Below are 10,623 nucleotides of genomic sequence, written 5' to 3' on the forward strand. Positions count from 1 at the left end.
CTGCCAGTTGGCTAACACGTAGTCTTCCCAAATTTGCAAAGGATCATGTGGGGAACTGAGATTAAATTTCATCTTTTCATTGCTTGCATCCCCCAGGAGAAGTCACAATGCACCCCTTTTAGGTTTCTCCAAAGGGCAAATAAACAACAACTAAAAATCATCCAAGAAAAATAAGGAATTATAAACTCTTTATGTTCTGACAGCCGTCAGCTTTCAAGCTCACCACACTGGAAATGTATTATGCATTCCCTCATCCTCTCCCTTCATGTACCCATAATAATGCATATGGAAGGTAGGAAGCCACAAGGCTGAGAATGCAGTGAAGAAACTGCCCTTGTGCTTTGAGCAACGTTACGAGCTGGAAAAATATTTTCAATCCCGAATGGCTAAGCTTTAAAAAGCCCTTCTGAAACCAAAACCAGGGCAAAACACCTCAAATGCCAGAAGGGCAGGAAGCTCTCTGACACACAGCCAGCTCTGTCCCAGGCAGTGACCCACCAAGAGATGTCACTTCCAGAGCAGAAAGAGCGATGTTGAGTCCTGGCAGGGCCAGCACGGCTCGTGGCTGTGACAGGCAGCTGTGCTGGCCCTGTGCCGGCTGGGATGAGCCCTTTCCAAAGGCTCGGCACAGCAGCTTGCTTTTCTAAGAGAAAAGTTAATCCTCTGTCTTTCAAACTACCTCATCACCAAAACAAAGTTCTTTATAGCAGTTTGCTGACTGGTTTTCTTTGCTCCTAACCTTATGTAGCCCCTACTGAGCACCTCAATCAGGTCTGCTGTCCAATTTCTCTCTTTCATTTGCTAAAATAGGATGGATTCCCGCTGCCTTGGGGCATATCGATATCTTACGGTGCACAAGGAGAAGAAAACGATCAAATGCCACAGAGGATTGCTACGTGCAGCACCACTGCTCCCGCTGCTCACACAGCCACAGCCGCTGCCGTCCCGCACCGAGCAGGGCACGGGTGCCCTCCCGGCGAGCCAGGCTGAGGCACCTGCGGCTCCTGCGGCTCCTTCCTTGGGGGACAGAGGCATCTAGTGGCTGAGCGCTGAAAGATCGGCCACAGCCACCACACTCCATCCAGGATGTGTTGGTAGTTTCAGTGGGATGCTGCTGCTGCTGCTGCCGACGTGAGGACAGGTTGCTACAAAGCTGTTCGGCTGTTAGTTGCTGTGCCAGGCTCACATGCCATACAGCAAAACACACGGCACCAGGCACGGCAGCCCAGAGAAAGCCCCCCGGGGGCCGGGCTGTGCGGGATGCTCAGCGGTGTGCTGGGGAACACAGCCCCAGCAGCCCCAGCACAGGCGCCAAACCTCCGGAGTGGGGGCTCAGCACCTCCCGTGCACAGGCACAGCTGTGTGTGCCTGACAGCCTGGCACAGAGCAACTCCACGCATGATCCTCACCTCTGAAAGCTGCTGCCCTTGATGCCTGCTCGCTCTGAGAGCCAGGGGTCACCCTGCCCTGTCGTACTCGTGACACTGTTCAAGACTCTACAGACATCCACTACAGCCCTTTCCAGATACCTCTTCTCCAGCCTGAATTGTCCCGGCCTAGCTACTCAGTCCTTGCACCTAAGTCACTCCACACAGCTGATGATCTCTTTTTTGGCCTTACTAGTTCTGTACTTGTACCTCCTGTTCCTAGTTCTGCTGTCTGGTTTGGGATGAGATCAGGACATAACACAGTATGTGAGATGCAGGTGAGCCACAGATACATGTAACAGCATCCCAGTTTTGTGCACTTTTCCCTTCCTATTTTAATTTTATTTTCTTTTGCCTTGTAAGCAGTGTTTTCACAGAAGTACGTACTACAGCTCTGAGATCTGAATGAGAACCACTAGCTCAGAGCTCCCCACTGTGTTTGTGCATGGAGCCAGAATTCTCTGTACTGATTGCTTGGCTTAATAACCTGGCCTCAATAAATACAGACAGGATACAGGTGAGCTCTGCTCCCCAGAAATATTAACAATAGAATCAACTAGAACAGGTCAAATTCTGGGACCAATACTTAGCCTTTGAGCTCTTCGTACAAGCTGCTAAAAGAAAAACAACCAATGCCATCGGTAAAATGGAAAATATACAGTAAAGTAAGGTGCATTTCCCTTCTCCTGGATATCCCTCTATAAGGAAAAAAATCCACTCATAATGCTGAGATATAACATTTGCCTCACCTTCCAAAGCCAAGCTACTTACCTTCAGAAGAGCGTTAAGTCTTCAATTTCTTGATGTAGCTTTGCATCTTTACTGAGATGGAATATGGGGAGCTGTGGCTCTAGTATTAAAGAACAGCAAAGTTTCTAGTGTTATCTCTAGTTTATACATAGCACCATGGCAGAAACAACATCTGATATTCAAAATTGTTATTTAAAATGAAGAAAAGGGCATCTTTGATGTTGATCTTTTATATGTCCTAGGACACTTTGGACATCAATCCTAAGTATATAGTATCTTTAGCTATGCTGCTGCTGAATAAATAATGTGTGAGAGAGGCTAATGAATACAGCTGGGAAGCTCCTTGCTTTGTGCTGTCTGAAACAGCAACACAAAGAAGCCAACACCAAGAAGAAACAAAGCAAAGCAGACATGGGGAGATCAATGCCACAACTTGGATTACACCTCTTAAATGTCCACAAAAATCTTGTGATGCAGTAGTTCTGCTGAGACATCCTTGGGCAGGATGAAGCAGATGAAACCCCTCCCATCACCCAAGTCCTTTGCCAGTACATTTTTCCAGGACCTTCTCACACACCCTGAGGATGACCATGCTCTGTGGAGCACCTCCACTCAGCCTCTCAAATTCCTTTTTCTAGCTGACAAGGCTGTGAAGGACACTCTACCCTTGCTCACTGCAAAGGAGAACAAGCAACCCCCACGTTTGCTATTAGGGGTTACCGTGCCAAGCCCATCTGGCTCCCCGCACGAGCCCGCTGTGTGGGGCTGGTGTGACCCTGAGAGGAGGCTGTGCAGGGGTGGGTGTGGAATTCCATTTTATGGAAATGGTTTGCTCAGAACAGGGGGGCAGAGGGCAAACCACCATTTCAGAAAGGCCACTTGCAAGCCTGCCTCTACACTGCTCACACGGGGCACGGGGATGCGCTGTGGGCGGGTTTAGATGGATGGCTGCAGCCAGGGACAGCTCCTCTCTGGAAAATGTTTCAGTATGCCCTCAGGCAGGATGCCACGGGGCACACAAGCAGCTGTAACATCTGTCAGAGATTTTGGGTTCATATCCTCACTGGAATGAGCAGGGAGCAGATGCCCAGGCATGCTCAGGTTTTCTTCAAGGATGTGAAACATCCATTTCATTCATGTAATCCACAGATATGAGACCAGTCCAGTTGGGCTCACCAACAGTCAGCATCCTTATGTTGCTTAAATTTAGTAAGGATTTGTCTTTTAGAGAATGTTGTGGAGCAGAAAATATTACACCCTTTAGTCTTCTCACAGGTAGAAAGATTTGGGGACATCTATTCAACCACTGATTGCAAGTCACTTCAGAGACAGATTTCTCTGGGGCTGTGACAGGACTGCCAGGAAGACTACTGGAGATTGCTTTCCACCATTTTCTCTGTGCTCTCATAGCTGCATCCACACTAAATTCCTCTCTAGATGTGTTCTGCTTTAATAGCTGTTGATTTTTGTTTCAGAGAACACAGCAGGACCCTTTTCAGACAAAGCAAACAAACAGGCCCACCACTCCCAAACAGCCCAAAGTGACTGGGACTGCAAGAACACAGGAGCAGCTTTCCTCTCGAGCTCACTTCCTTCTTTCATTCCCCATTCTGCACGGGCAGGTTACTGAGGATGAATCTCTTACTTGGGCTCTGAGTGACAGCTGCAGCCCAGATTTCTGGGTCCATCCTGGGCACCAAGAGGTGTATCAAAGCCTGGGAGACCATGTCCAATTAGAAAATAACATACTGACACATAACTCCTTGGCAGGGCGGTGAAGAGAACAGCCAGGATAATTTGGGAGAACCATCTTTGTCTTTAAGTGATCAGGGGAAAAAACTAATGTGAGGAATCAAAGAAAGACTCTGAAGCTGAAATGCTGTGCTTTAAGCTGGAGTTAATACTGAACTGTGCCTGAGGGAAGGAGGGCAGTGAATACTGCTTTGACCTGCAAATGGAAGGGAAGACCATAATACAGGGATGTGAATTTGGCCTTAAGCAGAAGACTTCACATTATTATTTGCTGATGCTACAGCTGCCTCTCTGAATACTAAAACTGCAGTCCATCTCCCTGCCTTGAATGCAAGGCAGTGTTTACATGATTGAAATCCACTAAACAAGCAACAGCTGAGTGAAAGAAGAACTGAAAGCAAACATAATTGCGATTCCCTCTTTTACGCTTGTTTCTCACCATATGAAGTAATTTACTTTTTTTCTTTGAGGTCTAATTTTACTGGTTGTAATAAAGAATGAACATATGGACAGAAAAGCAGAATCCCTTATATAATACAACTGTCACAGGCACGAATGCAGCAGCCTAATGTATTCTCAGGGTGTTCGCAGGCACCAATATGTAAATGCTGAGAGCATTAGGGTTTAGGGGAAATCCTAAACCCACCCAGATGGACTCAGCTCCTACGAGGGGCAGTGTCAGTGCACCTAGACCTCGACAAGCCAGCAAGAGCTTCAAGCTCAGCCGCATCCCTTTGCACTTCCCTGACAGACACACGTGCAAGGCTGCAGTGCTGGGGAGCCCCAGAGCTGCACCTGCCACACACCTCAGCAAGCCACACCTTAAGCAGGGACATCACAGCTCATCTCAGGGCCACAGGCTCAGAGGAAAGGGAGCTGGGCACAGCGTTACAGCAAGCAGCAAGGCCTGGACTGAGGAACACATGTTAGCCTAATTAGTGCTACCTGGCAGCACAAAGTACATTGTACACGGAGGGTGCGCAGGGACACACTGCCCACAGCCACAGCAAGGAGACCCCCGGCAGCACAGTTATGCTGCACTTAGAGGAAAAGCACTGCTCAGGCCTAAGAGAAATGGGGACCTAACCTCTCCATGTAGCTCAGTCAACACAGGTGAGATGCAGCAGCTCAGCAAGGTACAGCAAGGCAGAGCCCCTGTCCCCCAATCCAGGCTGGGTCCCACCCCAAGTGAGGAAATGCTGCTGGGGGGGAACAGGACTTAGCACATTCTCCTTGGGCTGGCCCTCTGTCAGCACCTGCAGCAGCCTAACACCAAACCCACACAGTGCCAATCCACTCAAGGCTGGTGCACAGGGCCCCTAATCCCACAGGGCCTCCAAGCCTCATGAGGCCAGCTGAACCAAACCCCACAGGAACCCCTAATCCCACAGGGCCTCCAACCTTCATGAGGCCAGCTGAACCAAACCCCACAGGGACCCCTAATCCCACAGGGCCTCCAACCATCATGAGGCCAGCTGAACCAAACCCCTCAGGGACCCCCACATGGGACTCCTAAACACCACACGGCCACCCAAAATCTCACAAAGCTCCCTCAGGCAGACGGAAACAGTTACCCTCAGCGCCACAGCGTCCCTCTGTGAAATACAAAGTTATGTTTCGTGTCAGGGAAATAAAGAAAATCTGTGTAATCATAGTGATGGAACACAGCCATGGGACAGTTATAAAGATGAGTTCTAATAAACAGCTGAGGAAAGTATGGAAGGAAGTTTTTGAATAAATCTTTTGCTTGCAATTATCTATTATAAGTCTCAAGCTATTCTGCAATTAGTGTCCTTTAATTATAACTTTAGAAGATTGCTTTGTATTAAAGAATTTTAAACTGTAGTTTTAGAGTGCAAAAAGGTTTTCTTTTAGACAAAAGAAGGAAAAAGGAGGGGGCTCAGGCCTCACATAAGGTGGGAAAACATCCTGGACATGAAGATATGACTTCAGCTCACTGATTTATGACTCCTGGAGAAGGAAACTGGACATCAGCATTTGGAAATTGATGGACTTGAAAATAGAGATGGGACCCCCACATCTGGAAGCCAGATCCCACCACCTGGAAAACGTATCCTGGAAGTACATCCTGGAGTATTGAAATATCAGAATAGATCACAATGGTCCATAGAATTATACAGGACAATCTATAGATTTATGGCTGTTAGGTATTGAATTGTGACGTTAAAACTAGAAATGGAAACTGCTGAGAAAGCTTATGAATATGTATAAAATGCCATCAAATCCAGCAATGGGTGTGCAGTTGGAAGGGAAAACCCCTACCACTGTACCCAGCGCTGCCTCTTTGCTCACACTTTACCATGTTAATTAATTAATTATTAAATTGCTGCTTGATATATTGGCCGTGTCAAGCGTCTTATTTTTAACAATTTGGTGGAGAATGCGGGCATCTCCAATCCATTGAGGGAGGCCCCTGATCTCAGGGAGGCGCCCCACCTTGCAGGCTTTTGCCTCAGGTGGCCCTGAGTGACTGGGGAATCTTTCAGGGAGAAGGAGATCCTCAAGGTAAATTGTGAGCAAAGGATTTTGAGCTCCCGGATAAAGCTGCAGTGAAATTCACCTGTAATAACTCGTGCACAGAGACCCAGGCGAGAAAAGGAGGCTGTAAGTATCGCTTGGTTAGGTGGGCTAAGAACGGGTACACACGTGTGAGAGTGTGAGTGGTGTGTGTGTGAGACGTGGTCTGACCACGAAGTGATTGTGGAGTTCTTCTAACCTCGGTTCCGTGTCTCCGCGAGGGGAGCGGCAGGTGAAGGAACAAAGCGAGTGTTGGTAAAGGGAATTCTTTCATATAAAAAGGTCGGGGGCGAGATGCGGCAATAGCTGGGGGGGATTTCTTTACAGTAAATCAGAGGCGGGAAGCGGTATTGGTTGAAGGGACTTTTTATTAAAGAAATCCTAGACAAGTGAGAAAATAGGAAGGCCTTTCATTACTGAAGTCAGAAAGAGTGTGGTCGAGGCAAGTGAGGGAATACCCGTTTCTTAGGGTGGGTCAATGCCAAGGCAAGGACCCAGGGGTTGGTATAAACCAACAGGAAAATAGCAGTACTAAAGGTACTGGGAAAGGAGGGAGCTTTTTACCACAGGACAGTCCCCTGGGGTTAATGTTAAAATTTTAGGATGAATGTAAATCCAGGAAAGGAAAAAGTAAAGAGAAAATGATAAAATACTGTATGATGGAATGGACTAAAGAAATGACACGACCTGATAATTTGTACTGGCCAATGTACAGGTCATCTGAGGAGTGGATCTGTCAGGCCCTGAATGCCTGTGTAAATAAAAAGGATCCAATTAACCAAGAGAGCGATTATGCTGCTTTATAGCAGAAGTCCTGGCCTTCTCCCCTGTATGCTTTAAAAACCAAAAAAGGAGAAGAATCCATGAGGCCACTTACACAACCTCCCCCCTTATCTACCACAACCAGCTGCCCCACCAGAGGTACCTAATCCAGCACCCCCAGCACCTCAAGCCCCTATGGCACCGCTTGCACCTCAAGCCCCTGTGGCTCTGCCTCGTCCTCCAGATTCACCACCTGCACATAGAAGCAGGGAGACAGTTCGGGCAGAAAGGCGCAAGGACAGTGATGATGAGAGCAAAAGGGACCAGTTGTATCCATTAAGGAAGGTACTGATAGCAAGATACCAAGGGGGGGAAGGGGAGGACAGCTATTAGATATGTATCAGTACCACTGAACACTGGGGATGTGAGAGCCCTTAAAAAGGAAATGGGGATGTCTGATAAACTAGATCAGTTCCTGGGGCCCAAGAGAAGCCACGATTAAGCTATTACACTTCTTAGAGAAAAAGGGTTTGAAAGCTTCAATGTCCAAGTTGCAATTGTAGAAGCAGAAATGAAGTATTTGGGTCATTAGTTAAGTAAAAGAACAAAGAAACTGGACCCTGAATGAGTATCGGGCATACTTGCCTTACCTTCTCCCAGAACAAAGGGAGAGATAAGACAGCTGGTAAGGCTATTAAAGTATTGTAGGCAGTAGATAAAAAAAGTATAGTCAAAAAGCAAAATTTTTATATCAGAAGTTAACTGGAGAACAGATTCATGATTTTGTAGAGTTAATTGAATTACAAACTAAAGTAAGACCAGATTTAACTGAAAAAAAAAAAAAAAAAATTATTTGAAGGGGAGAAATATTTCATCAATAGCTCCTCCAAAGTATTAGAAAGGAAGCAGAGGTCAGGATATGCAATTGTAAAGGGAGGAAACATGTTGATAGTAGAAAGAAAAGGTTACGTTCCAGCTGGCCCGCACAAGCCCGGGAGTTATATGCGTTATACCAGGCTTTAGAACTGTTAAAAGACAAAGTGGAGACTGTTTATACAAAGTATACTTTTAGAATTGTACATACTTTTAGGAAGATTTGGAAAGAGAGAAGTTTGATCAATACCCAAAGAAAATGGTTGATCTATCAAGAATTAATACTTAAAGTGCTTGTATCATTAAAAAGACCAGAAAAAAATAGCTGTTACACATGTAAAAGGTCACCAAAGAAACACAAGCTATTTAGCAAGAGGAAATAACATAGCTGACCAAGCTGCAAAAAGAGGCAGCTTTTGAATTGAAAGAAACAATTCAGTTGAATATTATAACAAAAGTTCAAAGAGAAGTCCAAAAAAATTTTATAGCTCCCAAGAAGCTATAAAGAAATTAGATACTAAGAAAGAACAAAGAAAAGGAGTACTCTTAGATAGGTGGGAAATTTTGTCCAAAGCCTATGCACAAAAGATTTTGAGCCAATTACATCAGCATAGTCATTGAAGAACCAGAGCCTTGTGTGATCATTTTTTTTAAAATATAATGGGTGTATTGGGATTTTTTTGAAATAGCAAAGCAAGTAACACAAAGGCGTGTTACTTGTCAGAGAGTCAACAAAAAGGTAATGAGGCAAACTTCAACGAGGGGGGGCAGTAAGAAAATAGCCTATGAACCTCTTGAAAGAGTTCAGGTGGATTATGCTGAGCTTCCAAAAGTCAGTAAGTGGAAGTATCTGTTAGTAGTAGTAGATCAACTAATTCGCTGGGTAGAAGCTTACCCAGCTGTAAGGGCCACGGCCAAATTTGTAATTAAAATACTACTAGAACAAATTATTCCCTGATTTGGGGTTATTCGAGCCATTGATTCTGATCAAGGCTCCCATTTTACCTCTAGTGTCATCAAAGGGGTAACACAAGCCATGGGTATTTCCTGAGAACACCATACCCCCTTGGCTCCCTCAGAGCTCTGGGAGGGAGAAAAGAAGGACCAAACTATAAAACAGCATTTAACCAAATTAATGATTGAAACCAGAATGTCCTGGGTAAAATGTTTACCTTTAGCATTGCTTAATATAAGAACACTTCCTAATGCAGATACTGGGCTATCAGCATACGAAATGCTTTATGGAATGCCATATTCCCAAGAGATACCCCAAACATCAGTAATAGTTAAAGATATGACTATTCAGAAAATATATCGAAACAATTAGACAACATGTATTAGAGTTGAGAGAAAAAGGAATATTGGCTCAATCTACCCCTCTAGGATTTGGCATACATAAAATAAAACCAAGTGATTGAGTGCTGGTTAAAAGCTGCAAAGAGGAGACCTTATCTTCTAAATGGGAAGGCCCATATTTAACCCCTTAACCACTGATACAGCCATCCAGACTGCAGAGAAAGGCTGGACCCACACATCACGATTAAAGGACCAGTGGGACCACCAACAGAGGCACCGGCCGAGCTTCAGTGGAACATCTCATCTGCTCCTAGAGAACTGAAAATAAGACTTAAAAAGGATTGATGCATGTTTCAGAAACTCTTGTACCTGAGGTTTCAGAATCAAAACCTTCCAAGGAAAGTGAAATGTCCTAACCTAAACTGTAAATGTTTTCCCTGGGGTTGTTTCAAGTGCACTGAGTGTCAGAAATTGTGGTATACAAACTTGGTGCGGGCAAGGATCCCTAGTACCCTTTGCTGGAGTTGTAGGGATGAGATAGAGAAAGAGACAGATAGAACACTAAGGGCTGCAGTAGAGAAAGGATACATTAAAGTAGGTGATAAGGATTGGTGGGGGACCTAGCTGCACAGGACACGGGCTGGGATTGATCTGCAGGAAGAAGCAAAAGCAAAATTCGAAAGAATTGAGTGTGATTACAACAATTGGATACCAGACAGATACTGAAGTAAAGTAAAGGAGTGGCACAGAGCTTCAGTGGGCCTGCCAACAATTCTCAGGTAAGAATAAATAGAGGGCAAGACCAGATTGACCTCTACCTTTGCCACCAAGAAGATGAAAATTCCAACTGTTGGCAGCAACCCAATAGGTTGGAGGGGTGGAAAGGCATGTCATACTGGACCTCTCATTATATACCTGATCATGTGTGTAAGCACTGCCACGGCAATTGACAATTGTCACCCATGTCACCAGTCAGTGAAATGGAGAGGAGTCACAACGGTATCCTTTGTTGGTCACACCCATATAAACAAAGGTGGTTATGATGAAAGTCAGTTAAGTGTTTGTGAAGAGCAAGGGAGTTTTGGATGTAAAGGAATTTAAGAGCAAGAGGAGGAGCTGGCTGTAATTACCAGACATGTCCAAGAAGAGAAGAATATATATGCTTTACCAAAGCAAGTATGTGGGGATACACTGATGGGGGAGGAGTTCAATATAGGGAGAATTT

The sequence above is a fragment of the Prinia subflava genome, chromosome 6 (assembly GCF_021018805.1).
Source record: "Prinia subflava isolate CZ2003 ecotype Zambia chromosome 6, Cam_Psub_1.2, whole genome shotgun sequence".
NCBI classification, from domain to species: Eukaryota; Metazoa; Chordata; class Aves; order Passeriformes; family Cisticolidae; genus Prinia; species Prinia subflava.